Consider the following 26,143-nt stretch of genomic DNA (forward strand, 5'->3'; position numbering starts at 1 on the left):
CAGATGCTTGTTCTCAGTCCCTGGTTTTGAGCTTGTGTATCTGTCTCTTTTATTTTTATTTTAGGTTCAGGGGCACAAGTGCATGTTGGTTAGATAGGTAAACTCATGTCACATGGGTTTGTTGTACATATTATTTTGTCTTCCAAGTACTAAACCTACTACCCAATAGGTATTCTTTCTGGTCCTCTCTATCCTTCGACCTTCTACTCTCAAGTGGGCCTCAATGTCTGTTGTTCCCCTTATTGTCTCCGTGTGTTCTTATTATGTAGCTCCCACTTATAAATGAGAACATTGGGTATTTGGCTTTCTTTTCCTTTGTAAGTTTGCTAAGGATAATGGCCTCCAGCTCCATCCATGTCCCTGCAAAGGACATGATCTAGTTCTTTTTTGTGACTGCAGAGTAGTCCATGGTGCACATGTACCACATTTTTTTTCTAATCCGGTCTGCCATGGATGGACATTTAGATTGATTCCATGTCTTTGCTATTGTGAATGGTGCTGCAATGAACATGTGTGTACGTATTTCTTTATGGTACAACAATAAATCACAATGTTAATGGCAGTTGGTAGAATTAATTTTAGGTAATTTCTAATCTTTTTATATTTTTCAAATATTCTACAATGAGAATACGTTGCTTCTCTAATAATATTAATGCAAGCATATAAATAATTTAAGTGCCCTGGTTAATCTCACTTACTGTCTCTAAGCTTTGTGTCTCCTTGTGAAGGCAAACCTCCTGAATAAATGCTTACTTAGTATGTGCATCCACTTGGAATCCATCATCTGAAATAGTTACTGTTTGTGGTGCATTGACTTTAATTTCAAACTTGGGCAACACTGGAAACAAAGAGAAGTATACTTCAGCCCCCACAATCACTGGTGAGCAAAACTTATTGCAATCATGTAGCTTAAGGTGCTTCCTGGCACCAGCTTTCCCTATATGTCCATCTGGATAGATCATGTTCTGTTGCCCCAGATTCCATGTGGCACCAGTCTACATGATGGTGTCTCATTAGTTATTAGTTAACTCTTTCTCTTTGTTTTCTCTGTCCTCAGGATTTCAAGTTTTTTCCATTGTAATCTCTTAGATCTCTCCTGGCAGATTGGGCTCTAGAAAATGTATATTTCCTAGGGGAAAAAAATGACAGAAATTAGAATAAAGATACTGGGGGAGGAGTGAGGAGGAGGAAAATGCTGATGATGAAGCTGACCAGGCCAAGGAAGGGAGATGAGAGAAACAAGATCAAGCTTCACCTACTCCTGCCTACGTCTAACACCAAAGGTGTTTTGTTCCATCCTTTGAATCCTTTATCTACACAGGACAACTACAAATAGCAATTAGTTACCCAACCCCTTGACAGTAAATTGGTGTGTTAGTGTCTTTCCTGATCTTTTCACAACAATTGAGTAACCTCCAAACACTGTTTCTGAAATCAATGGGAATGAGAGGAATCGTACAGTATGGACTGTTTTGTGACTGGCTTCCTTCTTTCCACATGTCTGTGAAATTCATCCCTCTTGTGGCGGACAGGAGGAGCTCACTGCCTTTCACTGTCTTGTAATCTTCCATGGTCGGAGCACCCCGCACTGTATCCATTCTATTCCTTCCACTTTTTGGTAATGATGAATGAAGCTTCTCTGAATATTTTTGTATATAACTTTTGGCGAACATAAATGCTCATTTCAGTTTGGTAGATACCTAAGAAATTGAATTGCTAGGTCATGGTTTTTTCTTACATGTAGCCTTAGTAGATACTGAAAGTTTCTTATAGTTGTGGTTCAAGTTACACACCCACCAAGTGCAGACAAAAGCACTAGTAGCTCCACACTCTTGCCAACATGTGGTATTGTCAGTTCTTTTCATTCTAGTGCATCCGGGGGATGCAGTGCTATATAACCTGCATTTTCTTTTCTTTTTTCTTTTTTCTTTTGTTGTTGTTGTTGTTGAGACATGGTCTTACTCTGTTGCTAAGGCTGGAGTACAATGGTGTGATCATAGCTCACTGCAGCCTCCACCTCGTGGGCTCAAGGAATTGTCCCTCCTTAGCCTCTGGAGTAGCTGGGACCACAGGCATGCACACCATGCTCAGCTTAATTTGTATTTTCTTGATAGTTAATGAAGTTGAACAGGTTTTCATATACTTATTGGCTGTGTGAATGGCCTCCTTTGGGAAACACTTATTTGACCCATTTAAAAAGATTTTTATTGTCTGTCATTTGTTATTAATCTGTGGGATTTCTTTTTCTTCTTTTTCTTTTTTTTTTTTTTTTTGAGGTGGAGTCTCGCTCTGTAGCCCAGGCTGGAGTGCAGTGGCCCAATCTCGGCTTACTGCAAGCTCCACCTCCTGGGTTTATGCCATTTTCCTGCCTAAGCCTCCTGAGTAGCTGGGACTACAGGCGTCCACCACCACACCTGGCTAATTTTTTGTATTTTTAGTAGATGGGGTTTTACCATGTTAGCCGGGATGGTCTCAATCTCCTGACCTCCTGATCTGCTGGCCTTGGCCTCCCAAAGTGCTGAAATTACAGGTGTGAGCCACCGCGCCCAGCCTAATCTGTGGGATTTCTTGATATATTCTAGATAAGATTTGCTTTGAAAGACATATATTGTAATAATCTTCTGCTCTGTGGCATGTCTTTTCACTCACATAATGGTATTTTTTGATGAACCATATATTTTTATTTTAATAAAGTTCAATTAATCTACTTTTACTATATTTTATTTTTAACAACCTTGTCAATATATTATTTATTATTTTTGTTTATTTACTTATTTTTATAGGTAGTGATTTTTTATGTGTGTCTTATATAAAAAATATTTGCCTATCCCTTTGTTATAAAGATAAACTTATTTTTTAAAAAAAATCTAGACCTTTTTTCTCTTCAATATACCATGCTTAACACAGATTGACTTTTTTTACCCTTCATGTTTTGGTCTAGGATCCATCTCAGATTTATTTACATCAGGACTGAGGTGGAGAGTCACGGTTTCTGTTTTTCTGTGTGGATGTGTGGCTAACCCAGGGCCATTTATGGAAAGACCAGCCTCTCCCCACTTAACTGTGCTGTCTCCTGTGTCATCTATCAGGTGTTACCGCATTTTTCACGTCTGTGCACTCTTGTTTGCGCCATTGGTCTTAGAATATATTTTTGTGCCAGCACTTCAGCATCTTAGTTATTGCAGCTTTAAAAGAAGTGTTGCTGTCTAGCAGTTAAATCCTCCAGCTTTGTTCTTCTGTTTCAGGGCTGCCTTGGCTGTTCTTGATTCTTTGATTTTCCATGTATACTGCAGAATCATCTTCAATGTATACCAAAAAAAAAAAAAAAATGCTGGGATTTTGATTGGCATTCCACTGAATCCGTACAACAAATTAGACAGATTTGGCATCTGAAAATATTGAGTCTTCCAATCCATGAACATAATATAATCCTCCATTAATTGGGTATTTCTTTAATTTTTTTTCTCAGCAATGTTTTGTGTTTCAAATTTTTCAGTGTAAAGGTCTTGCCTGCTTTAGTTTGATTCCTGGGTATTTTTTGGTTTTGGTAGGATTGTAAATACTCCTTTCAAAAGTGTATTTTCCAATTGTTTGTTGCCAGTATATGGAATGCAATTGATTTAGGGGGGTTATTTATTTTAATTGTGATATGATATATATAATATAAAATTTACCATTTTAACCACTTTTAATTGTAGAGTACAGTGGCATTGAGAATACTCACGTTGTTGTGCAACAGTTCAATTGATTTTTAATATCAGCTTTGTTGAGGTATGGTTGACATATGTTAAAATTTGCTAGCTTTAGGTGTGCAGCTCAGTGAGTTCTGATAAACGCATGCGGCCACGTGGTCATCACAATGAAGACACGGACCATTTCCAGCATCCTTCAGAGTTCCTGTGTGCCCTTTAGGGCTCCTCCCCAGCAGCCTCCCTCCTGGCCCTCAGTATCCACAGACCTGCTTTCTCGCATTGTCATTTTGCCTTTTCTAGAATTTCAGGCAAAAGAATCCTACAGTAGGTATCTTTTGTGTCTGGCTCCTTTCACTTAGTGTAAAGCTCTTGAGAGGTATCCATGTTAGATGTGTATCAGTAAGTTGCCCTGTTTTATTACTGAATATATTCTGCTATATAGATGTACCACAGTTTGTTTATCCATTTATCAGCTGAAGGCCACTTGGGCTGCTCTCAGTTTGTGGGGAGCAGAGGGAAGCTGCTGGAACATTCTCGTGCAGATTGTTGTGTGGTAATCTGCTTGCATTTGTCTTGGATAAACACTTAGGGGAAGGATCGCTGGGTCCTATGTTTGACTTTATAAGGAACTGCTAAACTGTTTTCCACAGCAGCTGTGCCATCTTGCACGTCCGTCAGCACCATGTGAGAGTTCCCCTGCTCTGCAGCTTGCCAACACAGATGTGTCTTTTGATTTCACCTATTCTAGTGCAGGTGCCATTGTGGTTTCAAGTTGCATTTCCCTAATGAATAATGATGTTCTGAATCTTTTCAGGCACTTTTCTTTTTTTTCTTTTTTCTTTTTTTTTTTTGCCATTTTGTATACTTCTCTGGTGAAGTGCCTGGTCAAGCCTTTTACCCATTTAAAAAATAAAACTGCTTTCTTATTGATTTATAAGATAAAAGCCAGGCTTAGTTGCATCTGCCTGTAGTCTTAACTACTTGGAAGCCCAAAGCAGGACGATCACTTAAGCCCAGGTGTCTGAGGTCAGCCTGGGCAACATGGTGAGATCCTGTCACTAAAAATAAACAAAAAGTAAAGATACATATATATCTCACTGTGCTAGGCTGAATGATGGCCTCCCAAAGATGTTCACAACCTAATCTGTAAAAACTGTGAGTTTCTTACCTTACCTGGTAAAAGGGACTTTGCAGATGTGATTCAACTAAGGATGTTGAGATGGGGAGATTCTTCTGGGTTATCTGGCTGGGTCTGATATAATCACAGGAGTCCTCATAAGAAGGAAGCAGAAAGGCCAAAGTCAGAGACAGAGATGTGGCCATAGAAGCAGAGGTCCGTGTGCTGCGGGGCCATGAGCCAAGTAACCCACGTCGCCTCTGGGAGCTGGGAAAGGCAAGGGAGCAACGTCTCCCTGGAGCTCCAGAGTGAGCCAGCCCTGATGACACCGTGACTTCAGCCCTTGGAGACTGACGGTGGACATCGGACCTCTGTCACTGTAAGATCCTAAGTTTATGTTCATTTGTGGGAATATGCACTCTGTCTTCAGTGGAGGACTTGAAGCTGGCTCTTCTGATTCTAAGTCCAGGTTGATTTGTTCCTACCATTGTTCGGGGTAGAAGGGAGCAGGTATCTCAAGTGGTGGGAACAGTGCGAGAAAGCCCCCAGGTAAACATGAACGCTGCCGCCCGAGGAGCAGGCTCCTCTCAGATAAAGCCGCGTGTGCTGGGACTGCGGGAGGTGAGGTCCATTGTGTGGCTCCACTAGGCTTTGGAAGCAGAGAGTTTGGGCTGGAGATGGTGAGAAGTCACGTAGTGGTTGGAGCATTTTGGGGTTTGTCAGAAGGGTCAGGGCTGCTGGCCGGGGTAGGAGCAGGTGCCGGGGGGACAGCGCTGGCCTGCCCCCCTCACTGGGTTCTGACAGAAGGCATGCCGGGTGTGCTGTTCATTATTATTCCAGAACAGTGCTGTGCAACTCCATGGACCAAGCTGCTTCTGTGAATGACGGGTAGGGAATTCCAGAAGCCAAGGCCGCCTCATCTCTCAGGGACCCTCTGGCTCATTGGATGGCCTTATCCCTCAATCTTCTCCAAACTGGTGCTGGCTTCCCCAAGGATGCTCTGAGCTGGCGCCGTCAACCTGGGCAGCACTTCTCTCCGGTCCACACGCACTTCACTCTATTATCCTGCACCCTGAAAAGGCATGGGTTCTGTTGAATGGGGCCTTGTGAATCAGAAGCCAAGTGCACCTCTGTCTGGGAGCTGGAATGTATGCAGTGGTCATCTTTGCTGCTTCTGCCCTGGTGCCACACTCCGAAGAGTGAGAACATGGGCAGGGTGGTCAACGGCTTCACAGCCCTGTCTCCCCACCAGTATCTCTGGCTGAGACTCAGGGTCCGAGGACCCAGGGTGCCTCCAGAGCACAGACCAATGAATTTTCTGTTCTCTTTTCAACTTCTTCCCAGCCTAGGACAGTTCAAAGTCAGCTTCTTTCAGGAAGCCTGCCCTGATAGTGCCATCTAACTACAAACACTTATTTGCTGTGCTGCGTATTTTCAGTGCTAAGTGATTGTGCATTCAACCTTTCATTACACATGGTCTCCTGTGGTTCTCTAGTCCTTCTGGAGAAGCAAGTGTGAGACGGATGCCTTGTCTGGTAAGGTTACAGACTTTCTGAGAATGAGGAGCAATCTTTCTTCATTTGTATCATGTCTCACCAAATCGATAAACCACTGGAGGACAGGTACTGTTTGACATGAAAATACAGTTTATGGTGCCCTCCGGATCAGTGTTCAGTAAACTCTTCAGGGAAAGGAGTGGAGAGATCATTAGTTCATTGGAAAAGGTGTTTCTTGCCTAGTGGGGTGGATTTCTAAATTTAGGGCTAAATGTGTCATGCAGCTCTAATTTTCTACACCATGAGAAGGTAGTCCACTTTGCTTCTTTTATGTACAATCCATGCATTTGTTCCACAGACATCTGATGTTTACTGAATGCCCTGTGCAACAGAGATTGAGGATTCAAAGGTGAACAACAGATGATCTTTCTCTGCAGGTGGCTATCTCTATGCACATCACTCACAAATATCCATCTATGGTCCCAAGCTCCTTCCCCTAATCCACGTCCTGTGTTAGTTGTTGGGCAAACTTTCCAGATGTCAAGATGCAGAAAATTAGACCTGCAGCCCCCAGAGGAGCTGAGATAATGCTACTTCTTTCTAGGAGGGGCACATGACATCACCTGACCTGTTGAAGCAGTGGACAGAGTGGGGTTTGGGGGATCCTAACCAGAGTAGCTAGCCCTCCCCAACTGTGTGTCTTGTATCTGTAGGCTCTGCATCCATAGATTCAACCATGTTGGGTAAAACTATTCAAAAAACATTGCATATGTGCTGAACATGTACAAGCTTTTCTTTTTATCATAATTCCCTAAACAACTATTGACATAGTATTTACATTGAATTAGGTATCACAAGTAATCTAGAGCTTATTGAAAGTGCATGCAGGGTGTGCACAGGTTGTCTGCAAATGCTGCACCATTTTATATCAGGGGCTTGAGCACTTGCGCTGTTGGTATCTTTAAGGGAGGATCCTGAAATCAATCCCCAACAGATACTGAGGAATGACAGTATTTGGGTTTTGACAGAAAGCTGAGAAACCCAGAATGGCAGAAATAACCTCCTAACAGTAGGAAGCTGAGTTAAAATCAGGAAAAGCCAGTGGTTAAATTCAGTCTTTTTACATACAAGAGCAAACCACATGTTCTACAGCAACGGAGGAAAAACTCAGTGATTACCCAATGAAGTGAATAAAAGCTGCAGTGATAGTTACAACAACACGACAACAGGTTATATTGAGAAGCAAGATCTCATTTAGGGTTTGTTGGAGGGAGCCAGAGCCACTAAGGATGCAGCCTCCTTTGGAAGCACTGACCTGGCCCCTGCGCCCATGGACATGGGAATAGTGTGGGAGCTGGCAGAGTCTCAGCAACCTCTCAATCCAGTTTGTCTCCTTAGACAACATCCATCTCCCCCATTCTCCATCAGCTCTTTTCCAGCTTCCCCTTCCTGCCCTTGTTTTTGCAAGCCCCAGGAGGGAGGTGTCTGGGCTTACGACAATGCCTCACATTGCCAGGACAGGGCAGCAGATCATTCTCCCATCCCAGGTGCCTCCTCTGCACTGTCCAGGATTCCAGTGAATTTTCAAGGGTTATTGAGGGCTCATGGGAGCCAGGCTCTGTGCCAGGCACTGGGAATGCAAAGCCAACTGAGATATGGGGCTCCGCTCTGCAAGAGCTGGTGGTCTAAAAGGGTGAGGCAGCCATGGAAACAGATACAGGGCCAAACAGTGGGGTCAAACGCTGGGGCAGAAGGCTCTTCAGGGGACTGTGGGATCTCCAGGAAGTGGGGAGAGGAAGGGGTCTCAGAAAACACCCAGCAGGAAGAGGTGCTTGAGCTGAGTCTTGGAAGCTGGCAGGTTTTCCTGGTTCCTAGGCCAGGTAGGGCACCCCAGGCAGGGGAGCTGGACTGAGTGTGACACCACAGGGTGAGCTGGGGCTTGAACACAGGGTGCTGGGGGTAGGAGGGGTCTCAGGGAGGGGAGGATCATGGAGGGCTGTGCTGCATGGCCATGCTAAGGAGTCTGGACCAGGGCCTGGAAGGATCCAATAAGCCCCCGAAGGGTTTCATTAGGAGAACACCAGAGCAGACTTGCACTTTAAAATGACGGCTCCCTGTTCTGCCTGTGGAGGACAGACATGGCAGGATGGAGAAGGGCAGGCCTGAAGGCCGCTGGCCCAGTCAGCTTGGCTTGAACTAGGTGGAGGGAGCGAGGGCAGTCGTCTGAACTACGGCAGGAGCAGTGGGAAGGGCAGTGGGGTGAGTGTGAGGTTGAAATGACAGGTTCTGGTCTTTGGCTAGATGGGGCCAGATGAGGGCAGAAGTCTCCCAGGTTTCTGGCTTCAGTGGCTGGTGTAAGTGTTGGTGGCAGCTGAACACAAGGGTGGAGGAGCGATCTCGGGAGAAAGATTATGAGTCATTGACAAATATGGGGCGTCTCCCCAGCTCCCACTTATTTCATTTCCCACTGTACCCTCTTATCTAGATCCTTGTTATTTTTCACTGGTTTTGAGATAGTGCCTTCCTGTTGGGTCTTATAAGGTCCAGTCTCTCTTCCTGTTGGAATTCTTTCTTTCACTGCATGTTTATGAATAGCCTTCCCGGGGCAGGCACTGTGATGAGTTCCTTCTCCCATAGAGCTCATGGCCTGGTACAGAGGGGAGAAGGTGAAGGAAGAGATAGATGGTGAAGCTGATGTTTGTAGTCCAATATGCAGTGTGGTCTCATAAGTGAAGAACAGGCTGCAAGGAGAACATTCCAAGACGGGCCTGCAATCTGGACTTCAGTGTGAGAAGGTTTCCTAAAGAAATTGTCTGGGCTCAGCTGGATGTGCAGGGGCTCCTAAGTGACAGGCTGTGGAGAGGGGCTCCTGTGGGGCTGGAAGGAGCCAGTGCAGTGCCCGACCCTGTGGCATAGAACGTGAGAAGTGGGCAGCCTCCGCTTGAGAGGATGCCGAGGGTGGTCAGCAAGGATAACGGTGGCGGGGCCTGACGGGGTCAGCTTGCACCAAGTTGGGTGGAGAACGAGTAGCTCCAGGCCTCCCACAGTGGACAGATCCTTAGGCCTGGAGGGGTGTCCTTCTGAAGGAGCATTCCCAGTCTCTGACGAATGAGGCCTGGGTCTCTGGCTGGAGCTGGAGTGGGTCTGTGTCTGGAGGGGGCACTTGGGCTCTGGAAAGAGGCTACAAACTCTAGGCTAGGCTGGGCAAACTATGGCCAGCTCCTGTTTTATCAGAACGCACCTTTATATTCCCCTTCATGTATGTATTGTCCATGGTTGCTTTAGTGAGTTGAGTAGTTGCAACAGAGATCACATGGCCTGCAAAGCTTCCAACATTTCCTAACTGGCTTTTTATGGAAAAGGTTTCCTAAGCCCTGCTCTAAACTGGCAGGCAACTTTCTTAGAGATAGTTCAGGCCTAGTCTCCATGTGTGGACAAGATGAGCCCATACCCTGAAGCTGGATCTCCCAAAACACACGTCTAGTCTCAGGTCTTATAAAGCTGTGAATCATTAAGTGTGTGAACATACATGTGGTCGTGTGTGAATATGCACGTGGTCACGTGAGCACACCTATGTTGTCTATTAACATGCATGTGGTCATGTGTGAACGTGCATATGCTTGCATGTGAGATGCACATGGTCGTGTGAACATGCATACAGTTGTGTGTGAACATGCATATGTGTGAACATGCACATGTGTGAACATGCATATGGTTGTGTGAACATAGATATGGACATGTGTGAACATGCATGTGGTTTGTTTGATGCATGTGGTCATGTGATGTGAGCTTGAGGTGCACCGTCAGGCTGGGATGGGCCTTCCCGGGGTGATCCATGGGCTCAGCCACTTGCTGCAAGAGACCGCTTCCTGAATCCTGGTCCTAAGCCTGTTAGCCTTTGCTCGGCACCAAGAAGCGACTCTGTTGATACCGACTGAGATTCAGATGCCTGCACCTGACCTTCTACACACGTGGCCCTAGTGGATCATTCCAGCCTCAGTTTCCACGTCTCCCCAAATGCCTACTAAATGTGCCAGCCAAACCTGACTACTTCCCATTCTGCACACATACTTTCTCCACCTTGGGGGCCGAATCCTTTGGAGCCCACCTCTCACATTCAGCTCCCTGTTCTTTGTTATTTGGGCTCCCGTCTCGTGTGCTCTATCAGGTTCTAGGCTTTGTAGGAGTGAGTTCTGTGCCTCCACTCATTTCCATGTGCCTCATAGGGCTGGCTCTTGGGAGGGTCTTCATGGTGACTGAGGCCATGGATCCTTAGCCCTGTAGCTTGAATTCACTTGGCACTCAAATACTTATCCTGAAATGATGCTTTGAAAGTGATGCTTCCAGTCAATTAAGGGTCTACTGTATTATGGATCTCCAGCACCCAATGCCTGGCACATAAGAAATGAATGAAAAATAGTGAATGAATGAGTGAATGATCTCAAGTATGCCTAAAGGGCAAGAGGAAAGTGATCCTACTTATTGGCATGCTAGGGATGCATTTGGTGCTGTTGGCTCTGCTGTTGCACAATAGGCCTGGGACTCTGTGAAGGCTGGCACTTCCTCATCCTAAACCTCAAATTTTAATAAATTACCTCCAAGTGGACAAAGGTCCATGGGCCAGGGTTCTTGGTGTAAATAACCCACCTCTTTTGGGTGTGGTTAATGGACAGGGACTATACGAAACTGAAAACAATGTTTGAGTGCTGACTACCTGTCAGCCATGGTGATGAAGCACTCTGTATACATGAGCTTATTCAATGCTCACTACAAACCCATGAAGCAGATTTTTAGAAAAACTTTCTATGTGGAGCATTTTAAACAAGAGGATGGTGTAATGAGCTTTCACCTCCTCATCAGCAGATTTAAATATTTGTTAACTCATGGCCAATCTTGTTTCCTGTATACTCCCACCCACTTATCCTCCTCTCTTGCTATTTTAAAGCAAATCCCAGACATTATATAATTTCATCTGGGAATATCTTAGTATGTATCTGTAAAAGAAAGGGACTAATTTTTTGTTGTTGTTTTTGAAACAGGGTCTCTGTTGCCCAGGCTGGAGTGCTGTGGTGTGATCATGGTTCACTACAGCCTCAACCTCCTGGGTTCAAGAAACCCTCCCACCTCAGCCTTCTGAATAGTTGGGATTACAGATGCACACCACCATGCCCAGATAATTTTTTTATTTCTATTTTTGTAGAGATAGGGTCTTTCTATATTGCCTGGGCTAGTCTAGAACTCTTGATCTCAAGTGATCTTCCTGCCCTGGCCTCCTAATGTGCTGGGATTCTAGGCATGAGACACCATACCCAGTGATAAGAACTTATTTTTTATTTATTTATTTATTTTTGAGACAGAGTCTTGCTCTGTCATCCATGCTGGAATGCAGTGGTAGAATCTCAGTTCACTGCAACATCTGCCTCCTGGGTTCAAGTGATTCTCCTATTTCAGCTGCACGAGTAGCTGGGATTACAGGTGTGTGCCACCACATCTGGCTAATTTTTTGTTTGTTTTTTTTTTTTAGTAGAAATGGGGCTTTGCCATGTTGGCTAGGCTGGTCATGAACTCCTGGCCTCATGAGCCTCCCGCCTTGGCATCCCAAAGTGCTGAGATTACAGGCATGAGCCACTGTGCCCAGCCAAGAACTCTTTTAAAAACAAAATTGCAATACCATTATCATACCAACCATCGCACACTACTATTCTTTAATACTACCAACTATCCTACTGTCTCCAAATTTCCGGTAATTTCATTTTTTTGTTAGTTTGTTTGAATCAAAATCCAAATAAAGTCTCTTCTTATGATTGTTTGATTTGCCTGTTAGTATTTCTGGATCTATAGGTTTCTCCTTTCATCAATTGTTTCTCCTTTGCAATTTATTTATTGAAGAAACAAGACTGTTTCCCTGTATTTCGCATCTTGCTAAATGTATCCTTATTATGGCGTTTCTCATAGTTTGAATTTTGCTAATTGTATCCTTGTGTTGTTTAACTTGTTCTTCACTTTGTTCTCTCTATTTACTATAAATTAGTGGTATGATCTAAAAACTTGGTCAGAGTCAGGTTGGATTTGTGGGGCAGGGCAAAAATACTTTGCTAGGTTCTTCCATCAGGAGGTGTGTACTGTCTGGCCATTTTTTTTTTTTGGTGATGTTGCCAGCCATTGATCAATTATGGATTGAACAATGATGGTATTGTGATATCATTCCTTCTTCATTTTTGAGCTGTCATACTTCTATAAAGAGATACTGCTACCCTGAGAACGGCCTTGTAGAAGAAAAAAAATAAAATGAAAAACTAAATATAAAAAAGAGATACTTCTCTTTATAAATTATTGTGTTACCCAGTTGTACAATGTATATAGAAAAGGCCAGGTAGTTACTTTATTTATTTATTTAGATAGGGTCTCTCTCACCCTGTCACCCACATTGGTGTGCAGTGGTGCAATCACAGCTAACCACACCCTCAACCTTCCCGGCTCAAGGGGTCCTCCCACCTTTGCCTCCCAAGTAGCTGGGACCATAGACACACAGCATCAGGCATGGCTCATTTTAAAAATGTTTTGTAGAGACGAGGGTCTCCCTATGTTGCCCAGGCTGGTCTCAAACTCCTATGCTCAAGTGATCTTTCTGTCTCTGCTTTCCAAAGTGCTGAGATTACAGTCCTGAGCCACCCTGCCTGGCTCGCTTTTATTTTTAATAAAGAATCATTATGAATGCAGAGATTTAAACATATTTGATATATTTTAGTCCATTGCAATTATTATACTTATTAATGTACAAAATGTTCTATCTTTGGTCAGAAGGAGTTCCTTCAGATTGGCTCTTGAGGCATGTTGATATCATCCTAACGATCTTTGATAGATTCCTTGCTATCTAGAGTGACAATATGTTCCAGTCTTGTCTTAAGCATTTCTAACCCAGACCTGGAATCATCAATTTGTCTGAGAAGGCTTGGCTTCCTTTAGTGGGTAATGGTATTTGAGGACCACAATCTTGGTGATAAGGGTCAATGTTACAGTTTAAAAGTTTTTTTTTTTTTTTTAAATTGACAGCTTTAATTGAGGTAGAATTTACCTACTAAAATTCACCCCTTTTAAGTGTACAATTCAGTGATTTTTAATATATTTAGTCTATTTGCAGAATTGTGCATCCATCACCAAAATCTACTTTTAAAACATTCCATCATCCCAGAAAGAAAAGTTGTGCCTATCAGAGTCACTCTTCATTCTCATCCCCAGCCCTAGGCAACCACTAATCTATATCAGGCAATTCTGAACATTTCATATAAATTGAATCAGTCAATGTGTGTTATTCTGCATCTGGCTTCTTTCACAAAGCATTGTGTTGTTGAGGTTAATCAATGTGGTAGTGTGCATCAGAATTTTCCTTTTATTGCTGAATAGTATTCCATTATACACGACACTTTTTTTTTTTTTTAAATCTCTTCACCGGATAATGGGCATTTGTGTTGTCTCTGCCTTTTGGTTCTTGTGAATGGTGCTGCCATGAACATTCACATACAAGTCAGCGTGTGGGCATACAGTTTCATTTTCCCTGGACAGGTACACAGAAGTGAAGTGCTGGGTTTAAGGCAATTCATCTAACATTTTGAGAAACTGTCATACTGTTTTCCCAAAAAATAGCTGCACTATTTTACATTCCCACCAGCAATCTATGGGGGTTTTGATTTTTCCACATCCTCTCCAACACTTGATACTATTTTTCTGATTGGTTACAGTCCTTCTAGCGGGTGTGAAGTGACTTCTCATTGTGAATTGAATTGCATTTTCCTAGCGATTAATGACATTGAGCAGTTTTTAATGTGCTTTTTGGACTTTAATACATCTTCTTTGGATGGTTCTTTGCCCATTTTAAATAGGATTGTCTCTCCCTTTTTTCTTGGAGACAGAGTCTCTCTCTGTCACTCAGGATGGAGTGCAATGGCACGATCTCAGCTCACTGCAACCTCCGCCTCCTGGGTTCAAGCGATTCTCATGCCTCAGTCACCCAAGTAGCTGGGATTACAGGCATGCACCACCACACCTGGCTAATTTTTTGTATTTTTAGTAGAGATGAGGTTTTGCCATGTTGGCCAGGCTGGTCTCGAACTCCTGTCCTCAAGTGATCTACCCACCTTGGCCTCCCGAAGTGCTGGATTACAGGCATGAGCCACCACGCCTGGCCTGGATTATGTTTTAATACTGAGTTGTAAGAGTTCTGGATATGTCACTTACTAGAGATATGATTTATAAATATTTTCTCCCATTCTGTGGGTTGGGAGAAACCTTTCTTGTGTCTTTTGATGTGCCAGGGTTTTTAATTTGGCTGATGTCCAATTTGCCATTTTTTCCTTTTCTCACTTGTGGTTTTGGTGTTGTATCTAAGGCATCATTGCCTAACACAAGATCACAAAGATTTACTTCTATGTTTTCTTCTAAGAGTTTTATAGTTTTAGTCCTTACATTTAGGTATATGACTCATTTTAAGTTAATTTTAGTGTGTGGTGGTAGTTAGGGACTCAACGTTTTTGCACATGGATATCCAATTGTCCCACCACTGTTTGTTGAAACAACTATTCCTGGCTGAGTGTAGTGGCTCACACCTGTAATCCCAGTATTTCGGAAGCTGAGGTAGGAGGATCACTTGAGTCCAGGAGTTTGAGACCAGCCTGGGCTACATAGTGAGATACCCATCTCTTAAAAAACAAAAGAAAGAAAAAGAAAAGACTATTTCTTTCCAAATGATTTTTCTTAGTACCTTTGTCAGATCAATTGATTGTAAATGTAAGGGTTTATTTCTGGGCTTTCAATTTTTTAAATTAATTAATTAATTTTTTGGAGGCAGTGTCTTACCATGTTGCCCGGACTGGTTTTGAACTCCTGAGCTCAAGTCATCCTTTCCTCTCAGCCTTCCAAGTAGCTGGGACTATAGGTGCATGCCACCACGCCCAGCTAATTTTTAGTTTTATTTTTGTAGAGATAGGGTCTTGTTATGTTGCCCAGGCTGATCTCCAGGCTGATCTCAATTCCTGGCTCCAAGGGATTCTCCCTCATTGGCCCCCCAAAGTATTGGATATCAGGTGTTAGCCACCATCCTTGGCTTTTTATTTACTTATTTTTTTCTTTACTCACACAATCTCTCTCTCTGTTGCCTGACCTGGAGTGTGGTAGCCAATCATAGCTCACTGAAGGCTAAAATTCCTAGGCTCAGGTGATCCTACCATCTCAACTTCCTGAGTAGCTAGGATTACAAGTGTGCACCACCATGCCTGGCTAATTAAAAGCAAAATTTTTAAATTGATTTTGGTACGTTGATACAAAAAAATGTTTTGTATGTAGACACAGGTCTCACTGTGTTGCCTAGGCTAGTCTTGAGCTCCTGGCCTCAAGGGATCCCCTTGTCTCGGTCTCCCAAAGTGCTGAGATTACAGGTGAGAGTACTTGGCCTGAGCTTTCAATTACATTCCACTGACCTATTCATCTGTCCTTATGCTGGCACCATACTCTTGATTACTTTGTAAGTTTTGAAATTAGGAGAGTAAGTCCTCCCACCTTGTTCTTTGTCAGGATTGTTTTGCTTATTCCGTGTCCTTTGCATTTCCATGTGAATTTTCGGATTCACTTGCCAATTTCTGCAGAAAAGGCAGCTGGGATTTTGGTAGGAATTGGGTTGAACCTGTAGACCAATTTTGAGAGTGTTGATATCTTAATAACATTTAGTTTTCAGATCTATGAACAAGTAACATCTTTCATTTATTTAGGTCTTCTTTACTTTCTTTCAACTATGTTTTGAAGTTCTTAGTGTACAAGTTTTCCTGTTGTTAAATTTATTTCTAAGTATTTTATTCTTTTGGATGCTATTGTGAATGGAATAATTTTCTTAATTAATTTCATTTCTGGACTGTTCGTTGCTAGTATATAGAAATACAATTGATTTTTCTATGCTGATTTTGTGAACTTGCTGAACTAGTTCTAGGGGTTTTTTTTTTAGTGGATTCCTTAGGATTTTCTGTATACAAGATCATGTCATTTGTGAGTAAGACAGTTTTACTTCTTTTCTAGTCTGGATTCTGTTGTATATGGATCGCCTAATTGCCTGGGCCAAAACCTCATTACAAAACTGAATAGACCTGCTGAACATGGCCATCCTTGTCTTATTCCCAATCTTAGGGGGAAAGCATTCAGCCTTGCACCATTAAATGTGTTAACTTTAAGGTTTTCACAGATGCTTTGTATTATGTTGATGAAGTTCCTTCCTGTTTCTAGCTTGTTGAGAATTTTTTTTTTCCATGCGTGGGTAGATAATTTTACTTTCATTTACAGAAAAGGAAATGGTTATTCAAGCAGCCTGCCTCCAGACCAAGCCCTGGATTATGGTGCTCTCTACAGCACTCTCTTCCATTTAATTTTCCCTCTGCGCCTCCTCTAAATTCTCTTTCAGCTCACTGGGGAACGTTGGTGTTCTCCAGGATTCTCAGCACTTTGCTTGGGTGCTTCTCTGCTGAAGTGGGAGAATGGATTCAGCCATCACCTGCAAGCTGATGACTCCACGTTCCCTATCTTCTGCCCTGAGCTCCGGTGAATCCTCATGCTCCCAAGACTTTTCCACTTGGATACGGTCAGGAAATCTCAAACCCATCCTGTCCTAGAATGCCCCGTTATCCCTCTCCACTCAAGTGGGCTTCTCTGCCTCTATTTTCAATATTGTATGCTTCTGCCATTTGCCCTGTTCCAGCCTGAAACCTGGGCGTGATCCAACCCTTTTCCCTCTCCTTGATCCCTCCTCTCACCTTTTCTAATCAGTGGCCAAGTCTGACATATTTTTTTCTCCTCACCTCCACTGCTACTGATACAGGAGATAGAAAGAAATTATTTAGGCAGATAGTGAGGGGAACAGAGTCCTTGGCAGAGCTTCCCTTCTAACAAAAAGCAGCCCAACAAATTTTTTTTCGAACAAAGAGCAGCCTGAAAAATCGAGCTGCAAATGTAGATAAGCAAGCTGGAAGCTTGCACGGGGGAATGCTGGCAGCTGTGCCAATAGAAAAGGGCTACCTGGGGGCCGGGCATGTCCAACATGGAGGGCCCATTTTCCCTTTTCTGTCACCACGTGTGCAGTAATAGGGAAATGGGCAACGTGGCGCAGCTCAGGCAGAGAACCCGCCTGCATAATACAAGATTAGGGAGGGGGAGACTAGAATTTCGCACCCTATGCAAATGACACACCTGGTCTAAGCAGTTTTTCACGCCCTATGCAAATGGCACACTTGGCCTGACTAGTCTTTCATGTCCTATGTAAATCAGACATCACCTCCTCACCAGCTCATCTATAAAACCCTCTGCATTTGGCCGTGGACTGGCAATCCATTTCTCTGTGACCCCTCTCTGCAGCAGAGAGCTTTTCTTTTGCCTGTTGAACTTGCACTCTTAATCTTACTCTTTGTGAGTCCCCATCCTTGTTCTCCATGGCTGTGAGACCCCAAACTTCAGGTGATACTCCAGACAATGAGGCCGTTTCATTACTGCCTTGCTCCTGCCTCCAGTCTCATTCCCCTCAAATTCACCCTCCACTTTACCAACAGAGCAATTTCTCTGAATTACAGATCCTCTCATACTTAGCCCTTTAGTGGTTCCCTATTCCCATAGCACAGCAATTAAGGCCTTTCCTCATCTGTTTGTTTCATACACTAGGAACTTCCACTAAAGACTGAAGTCACTAAATGCACTTTCTGATGCCAATTTTAATAGCCTCATGCTGCTTTCATCATTTGATGTTAGAAACAATGTTACCCAGAAACAATGTTACCCATTTGACTCTACTTTCTTCTGCATGTCGTGTTTTCTCTGCCTCAATGCTTCTTGTGTACTCTGTTGTCTTTTTAAAATACTAAACTTATTTAAATAGAGACAGGGGTCTCACTATGTTGCCCAGGCTGGTCTCGAACTCCTGAGCTCAAGTGATTCCCCTCAGCTCAACCTCCCAAAGTGGTGAGCTTACAGTTATGAGCCACCACTCCCGGCCCTGTTGTCTTTCTTTTGAAAAGTTCTTTCTCCTCCCATGCCATTTCCTCTATTCCTTTACATCCTGAAAAGCCCTCTTCTTTGAACCTCCTCCTAGCTGGTGCATAGTTAATTATGCCCTCTTCTATATTATTTCAGAACATTGTGTATGCCTATAATATCACATATGTTATCCTATGTTATAATTATTTGTCATGTTTTTCTCTAGATTTATACTAGACTTATCTTAAATACTCTTATAATTGCCAGCATATAGAAAGTGCTTAAAGAATATTTGTTGAATTCATCTGAATTAGGATTTGTCTATAAGCCTCCTTGCTTTTAATAAACAATTTTCTAATTTGTCAAACGGTTTAAATGCATTTTGAAGAGAACATACTTAAAAAATAACATTTTAAATGTGACAAAGTAACATATGTTTATTTTAGACTATACAGAACATACTGAAAAGCCCTTCGAAGAAAAGAAAAATGATTTTTAAATGTACGATCTGGGTACTGTCAGTCCAAACTGCACCGTTTTGTAAGCCCCCTGCCATCTCACAGATCTTGGTCAGAGCAAAACATTCCATGGGGGTTCCACCGTGAGAAATGTCCTGCCCCACCACCTGACCACAAGGCACAGGAACGTCCTTATCATACCCTGCCGAGCAAAGGCCCAACTGAAGGAACATGTTTGTCAAGCAGCGAGCCATGCCACCCAGACCGTTCCCGCCCATACCTGTGAGTACCTCAGCCTGTAAGCGGCGGTGGGCTCTGGCGTTAAGCTGGTCCCCCACCTCAGCGGGTTGCTCTGGCAATAAACTTGTGTTGCTGTCGAGCTGCCAGCTCTCCCTGTGTCTTTTTTTCTTTTTTTTCTTTTTTTTTTTTTTTGAGACGGAGTCTTGTTCTGTCGCCCAGGCTGGAGTGCAGTGGCGTGATCTCGACTCACTGCAAGCTCCGCCTCCCGGGTTCATGCCATTCTCCTGCCTCAACCCCCGCCTTCCCTTCAAAAACTAACAGATATGTTACCATTTTGATGTATGTCCTTTCAGTTTTATCTGTGCATTCATATGTGAGTGTATGTACACATACATATGTGTATAGTTGTGTGTATAGATGTAGTATACACATACATAAGTGTATAATCTGGATATTTCCAACTCTGTTATCCATATCATTGGCTATGTCTACAGTAATAGTATAGATATTTTTTGTAACCTGTCTTACATTTTTTTGTTGTTAATTATTATGGATACATATTAGTTGTACCTATTTATTGGGTACCTGTGATATTTTGATGCAAGCATACAAAGTGTAATAATCAAACCAGAGTAATTGCGATGTCCATCACCTGAAGCATTGATCATTTCTTTGTATTAGGAACATTCCAATTCCACTCTTTCAGTTATTTTGAAATATACAATAAATTATTAACTACAATCACCCTATTGTGCTACTGAACACTAGATCATAATCCTTCTAACTGTATTTTTATACCCATTATCCGTTTCCTTAACTTGTCTTTTTTAACTTAATGTAGTGTGAACATTTCCCCATCAACAAATATCATTTTATAAAATTATTTTAAATAACTGCATTTATAAAATAGCCACATTTTATAAAATTATTTTAAATAACCTCACTCGTGAATACTGGGGTAGCTGGGGATAAATTTTTAGGCTCATTGTTATTTTCCCTCAAAACGTGGAAGCTATTATTCCATTGTCTCATCTACTGTTGCTGATGAGATGTCTGCTGTTGGCTTGGCAATCTTTTCTTTGTGGCAAATCTTTCTTTTTTTCTTTTAACTTTTTGGCGTTTCCTCATTTTTAAAATTTTTTCTTTTATCCCAATGTGTCTAGAGGTTTATCTACTATCTAATAAATAAATATGTATTTTTAATCCTGTAAAAGACTTGATGTGCCTTTTCAACCCGAGGATTGATATCTTTTTTAATTCTGAAAAATTCTCAGCCATTGTCACTTGAATGATTACCTCTTGCCCAACCACTCAATTTTTTTTTTAATTCCCCTTAAGCACATATTGGAGTAAAACTCTATTTTACTTTACTCATCTTTCTACATATCTGTGCTGTATGTTGGTCACTCTGTCTTCCAATTCACTCATTCACTCTTCAGCTGTGCCTAGTCTACTGTGAAACCTATCTAGAGAGTTGTTTAAATCAATCTCCGTTTTTCTATTTTGGACCCGTTAACAAAAATACAGCTCCATGTTTCTTTTATGTAAAATGCTGTATTCATCTTAAAGTTCTTCTTTTAACTTAAATAATTCTTTTCGATAGTTTAACACACAGAAAAGTTTATGAAACAATACGTACACCTTAATGACTTGTCACAAAGGAATATCTATGTCATCATCATCTAGGTTAGAAAAACAAAAAAGGACACTGCCAGCACTCCAGAACCCACCATTGCAATGCTCCCTAGTCTCTATTCCCTCCCAAGGTGAGGATTAACCTGATGTTTATTATATAAAAATCACTTGTTTGCTTTTCTTTAAAGTTTTTATTTTGAAATGATTGTAGATTCACAGGGAGTCACAAAAGTAGTAGACAGAGTCCCTCGGATGCTTTACCCAGCTTTCCCTAACAGAACAGCTATCTTGTAGAACAGCAGGACACCATCAAAACCAGGGCATGGACACTGGTCGACTATTGTTAGACTACAGACCTTATGCAGTTTTCAGAGTGTTTGCATGTACTCCTTTGTGTGTGTGTGTTCTATGCAAGGTGATCTCATGTGTAGTATCTTGTAACCACTTGCACCACTGTCCTGGCCAAAGAACTGTTTCATCACTGAGAGGAACTCACTTGTGCTACCTCTTTTTATTCACACCCTCATACCTTATCCCTGTCTCCTGGCAACCACCAATCTGTTCTCCATCTCTATAGTTTTGTTAGTTGGAGTGAAACAGGAATTAAAATAAATTAAAGAATGTGTAAGCAAAAACTCAGTTGTATGTAAGAAAACCCAGTTCCCCCTGAGGAAGATAAAGAGCTGGAGTCCTTTAAAAATTAACTGCCTGTTTTTCTGTGGCTAGTGAGCCTTATCTCTCCCTTTCCCAGGCATTGTGAAGACCCTGTTTCTCTAGCTGTGCAGCCACAAGGTCACTAGACAGATAAACTCAAGTTGTAAAACATGTTTTTCCTTGAAAAGTAAGAAATAATGTAATGCAAGTCTCAATTGAATAACTGTCTTTGTTTTCTCACTTCTGTAATATGCTTCCCCCTGCACAAATCTTCCCCCACCCACGAAATGCTTAAAAGGTAACTTGACTCTTCGTTCGGGGCTCAGTCCTTTGGATGTTAATCCCACTGGGCCAATGCACCTAAATAATAAATATCCTCCTCAACCCCTCGATCTCTGATTCCTAAATTATCCCACAACAGGAGAATGTTTTATACATGGAAGCTTATAAGTGTAAAACCTTTTAGAAGATTGGCTTTTTTCATAAGAGAAAGTTTTTTCTTTCGTCAACAAAAGCCAAAAGCCAATCTTCAACAAAAGATTGGCTTTTTTCACCAAGTTTCATACTCTAACAAAACTGCCAAGTTTTTGCCAGTATCAATAATTTCTTGCTTTTTATTCCTGGGTAGTATTCTCTTATATGGATATGGTAGAATTTGTTGAGTCTTTCACCATTGAAAGATATTTGGGTGGTTTCCAGTTTGAGGCTATTTTGAATAAAACTTTTAAGAACATTTATGTACAGGTTTTTGTGAACCTGTTTTCATTCTTCAGATTAAATCCTGAAGAGTGAAATTGCTGAGTCACATAGGACATACACTTTTGGTTTTATAAGAAACTGCCAAACTCTTTTCCAGAGTGGCTATACTTTGTTCAAGTGATGCCAGTGATGTGTGAGTTGTTTGGTTTCTAAGCAATCTTGCCAGGATTTGGTGTCATCATTGAGCTTATCCTTTCTAACAGACATAGCGATACTTCATTGTTTTAATTTGCATTTCTCTAATGGTTACTGATGCTGATCATATTCACTTGTGCTTATTTGCTGTTCATGTTCCTTCTTTGACAAAATGTCTTTTGCCCACTTTTTCACCGGATTGTTTTTTTTTAAAAAAATGTGTTGAATTTTGAAGGTTCTTGATAGATTCTACATACAAGTCCTTGGTCAGCTATACGGTTTGCAGATGTTTTCACTCAGCCTGTAGCATGTCTTTTCATCCTCTTAATAAGATCCTTCACAGAGCAAAAGTCCTAAATATTGAGGAAGTTCATTTTGTCAGTATTTTCTTCTATGAATTGTTATATTGGTGTCATGTCTAACAACTTAGTCTTGAATATTTCTCCTATGGTTTCTTCTAAAAGTCTCATAGTGTTACATTTTTATTTAAATCTGTGCTCCGTTTGAATTAATGTTTATATAAAGGTAGGAGCTGTAGGTTGAGGTTCAATTTTTTGCTTATGAAAGTTCAGTTGTTTCAGTAGCATTTGTTGAAAGATTGTCCTTTCTCTATTGAGTTGTCTTGGCAGCTTTGTTAGAAATCAATTTTCCACATCAATGTGGATCTATTCCTGGATACAGTCTGTCCCATTGATCTCTGTGTCTATCCCTTTGCTGGAATCACACTGTCTTGACTACTTTAGCATTTGAGCAGAACTTAAAAATTGTGTAGTATCACTTTTCCAAAATCATTCTTTTTTCTACCTTTTAATCTTTGCATGTCTTTTAAAATCAGATTACCTGATATACAATATATCCTTTGGTGGGATTTTGATGGAGTTGTGTTAAAAGCATAGATCAATTTGGGAAGAATTGAAGTCTTTATTAAGTATTTCTACCCATGAATCCATATATTTCTTCACTGATTTAGGTCTTCTGTGATTTTGTTTACAGCATTTTGTACATTTTCAGCATACAGATCTTATATAGACTTAATCATTTTATTTTTTCAGAGAGTACAAATGCAATTATTTTAAAATGTTGATTTTCTGTTAGTTATTGTTAGTATATACAAATTAAATTGAGTTTTGTATATTGAACTTGTGTTACTTCTGGAATGTGTGTGTATGTGTGTGTGTGTGTTTATGTAGTCCCTGGAATACACCATAACCAAGTGGGTTTTTCCTGGGAATGCAAGACTGATTCAATACTTGAAGATCAATCAATGTAATCTGCCATAGTAATAATCTAACAAGAAAATCAACATGATCACATCAATTGATATAGAAAAAAAATTTACAGAATTCAACATATTTTCCTATTACAGATTTTCTGCAAACTAGGAATACAAGCAAGCTTCTTAACCTGATGTATGGCACCTTCAAAAAGCCTACAGCAAATATCTTACTTAGTGATGAAAAACTGATTGCCTTCCCCATAAGATTGAGAACCAGGCAAGGATGTTTACTCTCATCACTCCTATTCAACACGGTACTGGAAGTCCTAGCCAATACAATAAGGCAAGAAAATGACACAAAATAAAGGTAGAAAGATTAGAAAGAAAGAAATTGTCTCTATTCACAAACAAGGTGATTACTTTTTCTTTTTCTTCTTCTTTTTTTTTTAAGAGACAGGGTCCTTCTCTGTCACCCAGGCTTAAGTGCAATCATGGCTCATCGTATCCTCAAACTCCTGGGCACACACAAATAGTCCTCCTGCCTCGGCCTCCCAAGTAGCTAGGACTACCAGTGCATGCTGCCAAGCCCAGATAATTTTTTTTTATTTTTTGGAGACACAGGTAGTCTCATTCTGGTTTCAGCTCTGGAAGGGGCAAAGAACAAGTTCCCAGAGCCCATCCTGTCCCTCGTGGATGACATACTGAGGGCTCAGGAAGCCTACCCCAGTTTCCAGGCTGAGCCACCTGAGCAGCTGCTTCGGAAAGCCTCTTGTGCCATAGCCATGCTTAGGAAAAAGCATATCTTCCATTCAGTTCACCAAGAAACAACTGGATACAAAGAATAAAAAATACCCTGCCACACTGGCAGGGCAGGAGGGTGAAAATTGTGCCCCCTCCAAAGGTAATGTCCATAAAAGGATAACTGAGGCCAGCGCCAAAGTCCACCTACAGAAGGTGGGTCTGTCTCAACCCCAGCTGTCAGTCACTGTGAACCTTTAGAACTGGGGCTGAAGCTTCTTCCAGTTGCTTGCTCAGATGTCAGTGAGACCACTCCACAACAGATAAGGGGAGCTGTGTATCAGGGAAGTCCCAGGCACTAGGACAAGCTGCACCCCAGGCAGATGTTTCTACTCTTGTGCAAAGAACAGTGCAATCCATTCAAGTTCACAGGGGCAGGTGGCACTTGAAAATGTCAGGGTCAACTTGCAGGGCAGAAGTTAGCGGGGAAGTCTTCCTAGGGGAATGGGAGAGCCCAGCAGAGTTTAGGAGGAGGGAGGGGCGATATAGGGGCAATCCTCTGAGTCTCTCTTTCCCCCTCAGGAACTGTTCAGGAAGTCCCTGTAGTCTCTCTGCAGGCTCATGGGAGCTCCCAGAACTGAGACAACACACGGATTCAGGCCTGCTTTGAAGTCAGTGGGATGAGGCCCTTGAAAGTCGATGTATTGGGTTCCTAGGGCTCTCATAAAAACATGCCACACCTGGCTGCTTTTAAGCAACAGGAGTTTATTCTGTCAGTTGAGAAGGTTAGAAGTGCAAAATCAAGGTATTGACGGGATGAGTTCCAACCAGAGGCTGTGAGGCAGATCAACTCCATGGCTCTCTCTTGGCTTCTGCTGGCTTCTGGCAACCGTTCCCTTCCCATGCCTGGTAGACACATCACTCTAACCTCTGCCTCCCTTTTTCACGGGCATATTCGCATGTGTGTGTGTGTGTGTGTGTGTGTGTGTGTGTGTTAAGGACAGCAATCATTAGACTAGGTGGGGCCCACTCTAATCCACTGTGAGCTCCTCTTACTTTGGTAACATCTGCAAAGACCCTATTTCCAAACAAGGTCACATTCCATGTTCTGGGACTGTCTTCTGAGAGATGTCTCCCCCAGGATCCTTCCAGGTGGAAGGATGCCCTTTGACCTGCAAAGTCAGCCTGAAAACCAGGATCAGGGCAGGACAAGAGGATGCTAGCCTGTGATGGCTCCCACTCAGGTGGGGTGTGAGGAGACGTGCCTGTGGCCTGGGACACGCCAACTTGCTCCCATTACCTCATCTGAGGTGGATTGTACAGTGTACGTCCAGGGCCTATCCCGGCACATCCTGCCTTTGCGATGCTGTCTCTGCACTTTGGAAATTCACTCAGCCCACTGCGTGGGGTGGTCTGAGGCAGGCCACCACTGTTTCTCAACCATCCCTGAGTACCTGAGCAGTATCCCTCAGGGGTGACGACTGGTCACATCTGGAGCATGAGGGGCGTGCTTACCTAGTGAGTAAGGATGCAAGCACAGGACATCCTGGCCGATCCTCTGCACAAGCAATGCCTTCGCTCCAATGGGATGGGCAATGTTGGACTAGGCCTGAGGCAGATTTGATCTCGGAAGACACATTAGCGTCTATGTGTTTTGTGTGTTTATTTTTGTTTCCTTGAATTAACATGCAGTCCATTTCAACTTTCACTTAGTCTCTTTCTTTCTCTTCCCCTACTTCTTTCTCTCTCTCTTTCTTTGGAGATGGAAGAATTCTAACTCTGTGTTCCATAATGTCTAAACACTCGAATTTAGAGTTGAGAGCAACACAGCAAATTATTCAAGTTGCTGTCAAAAAAAAAGCCCCGCGGCCGGGCGCGGTGACTCACGCCTGTAATCCCAGCACTTTGGGAGGCCGAGGCGGGCGGATCACGAGGTCAGGAGATCGAGACCATCCTGGCTAACACGGTGAAACCCCATCTCTAGTAAAAATACAAAAAATTAG

The 26,143-nt window shown here is 42.3% G+C and overlaps 1 long non-coding RNA gene across 1 annotated transcript; it reads right to left on the bottom strand.

The window, feature by feature from the left end:
- Nucleotides 1-874: 874 nt before the first annotated feature.
- On the bottom strand, nt 875-10,447 carry LOC103891972 (uncharacterized). Its single transcript, XR_656212.2, has 2 exons — nt 10,377-10,447; nt 875-1,129 (listed from the first exon to the last, which is right to left on the bottom strand). It is a non-coding gene; the product is annotated as an uncharacterized LOC103891972 (long non-coding RNA).
- Nucleotides 10,448-26,143: the final 15,696 nt, after the last annotated feature.

Source organism: Pongo abelii, chromosome 10 (genome assembly GCF_028885655.2).
Source record: "Pongo abelii isolate AG06213 chromosome 10, NHGRI_mPonAbe1-v2.0_pri, whole genome shotgun sequence".
Lineage (NCBI taxonomy): Eukaryota > Metazoa > Chordata > Mammalia > Primates > Hominidae > Pongo > Pongo abelii.